Raw genomic sequence first — 3,174 nt, forward strand, 5'->3', positions numbered from 1 at the left:
CTGAACAGATATTATATTACGATATCTTATCAATATTTGTTATACACATAGATAGATATGTACCTATCTATAATAATAATAATATTATTGCTACTTAATTTGGTACAGGTACTTAAGTGCTGATAATATTTAAAACCTGTGATTTATTTACTGTCCCACCGTTTTTACTTTTACTGCTGATATGAGATATGAATGAACTCATTTAAAATTAGTTACCCTACTGTTTCTTTGATTTGTAAGGTACGTGTAATCTTAACCCAATATGTACCTACAGGTGTCCCATAGATGGTAAGACAAATTTACGGAGATAATAGCTTAAAAGTTTCTACCAAACATATAAAAGACCTCTATAAAAGTGTCACCATTTTTTAAATATTGAGGATATCTTTTTGTTAATGGCCTTTTCCACGTCTTTTGTTGCTAGTTATCATTTCATTGAAAAAGTATATACTTACTTATTTAATATTATTTCAACAAATAATAACGATAATGGTGCTGCTGTACGAAAACCTTAATATGGACCCACGTACGTGCGTACGTACCTAGCCTGTTTATGCAATGATAGCTTTTGCCTCCAGTTTTACCTCCGTTTTCGATATATCATAAAAGCAAACACTTGATTGATTTTGTGGACTTTATCATACTAGCTTTAGAAGCGTTATTAGAACGAAATCGAACTTACCCTGCGAACGACCTATCTTTCCTACGGGTTTTAAATTTATATAGAGATATTCTTTTAGAGATTATTAACGATATACCTACCTATATGCGAGGTGCGAGGCCAGGTGTGAGGGTTCGTACTAAGGATTTCATACGGCAATACTATTATCGTTTTTTTTATGTTAAAATGTCTACTGTGAATTATAACATATAGGTATATTTCAGAGCAGCTGAGCGGACGCCGCGGCGCGACGCGAAAATAGATTCACTCCTAGTTTAATTTAAGGATTCATGTGAAACCTTGATACACAGAAACTCAAAGGACAAAATCAGGCATAAAATACATTTAATACGTCACAAGGTAAAAATAATTTATTTTAAACAACTATGCTTGGTAAGATTGCGCAATTATATATTGCACAAATATTACACCATTTGGTGCTGAAAATAATCTATCTCTTCGCGTTCTTATCAGCCTCATACTGTCCTTATTCGTTCTTAAGTCTATCAATAGTAGGCAAATGAGTATGTACACCGTATATTTTAATAATATTGTCAAACGGCAATCATAGTCTCTCGCATATTATTCCTTTTGATAAGCTCAGGAGCGTGAGGAAAAAATGCATTTTTATGCTTGTATCTATTGTCGTCAATGAGAAGTTATTATGTCTACATAATTTAATTGTTCTAAGAACGTAATTTACCTTTAGTTCCATTACATAACTCATTACTCCCTACTACATACGGGTAATCTTTTCATTTTCATTTTCACTGTTTCATGGCATTTTAACCTGTAATGCTCAACACAATGTGTTTCACTGTACCACAATTACCGTTATCCAAAATAATAATTTTATATAAGTAAGTACTTACATTAATACTTATAATTTCCTTTTCATCATCCACTGAAGAACATCTACGTAGAATGAGATTTTTATATAAGTAGGTACTTACTTACAATCATATCATACACATAATATGTAAAAAATATTCGATTCAAGCAGATGTATTCAGTCGGTCAAGATGGAATGGAAATTAGCTTTAAGCATTGTAGGTGTGTAACAAAGATCGTTATATTTGATCAAACTCGCGTAATTAAGTTTTCAGTGGATAACGTTATAATTATCATGAATGTGTAGGTATTAAATAAAGATCATGAATAGGTATAGGATTATAAATACTGTTATATTTCATAATATTGTGAAATATACCTAAATATTTCACAATATTATGAAAAATCCTTTCTACAATAATAATATGTCACAAGGCAATGTTTGTGCGCTAAGTCTCCACACCGAATGCACGCTCATGCACGAGGGGTAGTTGTCGCAGCCCAAAACACACTGTTAAGTGGGTACACCTCATAGTTGCCAATATATATCAAGGCCTATAAGGGCTCGCAAACCTTTCCTGGCCTTCGTCTCTCCTCCCATCCTAATCCTTTCCCCAAATTTCCTTCCCAGCTCTCCCCTCCAAACTTTCCTCCAGGGTCTTGCAGTCGCTACTCGCTAAGGCGGGGGATTATATCGTATCCTATTTTCAAGTTTCCCGCGGTAATTATCGATGAATTAATTGGGGACATGGGTGTTCAGAAAACTCTGTGTTTTGATTTGAGATGAAGTTTCAGTGAAGTGCCACCTCCTCTCCGTGAAACGTTTTTATCACACTGTTTACATTTTGAAAAATTTACATTAACTTGATCAAAAAATGCCCAAATTAAACTCGACTCGACTGCTCATAAATAAAAACAATACTATTTATGAATGAGGTTATGTTATGACTAAAAATAACAAATAAACTATGCAAGATTCAGGTGGCGCGCGAGCCGTAAAACAAAATCAGTCTTAACATATTATCCGTAACTTATCCAAAACTTTTGTAACGGATACGGTTACGGTTATTTTTATTTCAGATATCCGATAGTTTCGGTTACGGTTATGGAGCTCCATAACATCCCTGCTCTCCATCATCACTCTATTTTGAGCCACCGTTTTAATCAACGCGACGTGAGGCTCCGAGCGCCAGATCTTTGCGATGCCTTTTTGTGCCTTTACGATTGCCGCTGTGCGGCTCCATGCGAAAGCGGAATAAATGCTAAAGAAAATAATTTTGTTCTTTACTGTTATATTTAAGTTATAATAATTCTTACACAGAATTATTGATTTAAATCCGATAAACAAACAAGTAAGGAGCCTTTTTTTAGAAGAATTTTGGTAGATGGGTTAATATTATGAAATGAGCAAAAAAACGCAATACGCGCAGGTGATGTCATCGGGAAGTAAGATTTGTGCGAAAAGCTATGAAGCTATTACCTCACTATGGGCCCATATCTGCACTGACTAGTACTCACCTCATTTTTTAAAAAAATTCACTAGACTTTTTCTTCTTACTACTTGCTATTACATATAGAATAATTCTTAGGAATAATCTACAAATTCAATCATAGGAAAATATTCTATTTCGAAGGTAAGTTGTGTTGGTTAGTAAACACGGTTGTGACCTAAAGAGGGTTCT

Source organism: Manduca sexta, chromosome 28 (assembly GCF_014839805.1).
Source record: "Manduca sexta isolate Smith_Timp_Sample1 chromosome 28, JHU_Msex_v1.0, whole genome shotgun sequence".
In the NCBI taxonomy this organism is placed as follows: Eukaryota; Metazoa; Arthropoda; class Insecta; order Lepidoptera; family Sphingidae; genus Manduca; species Manduca sexta.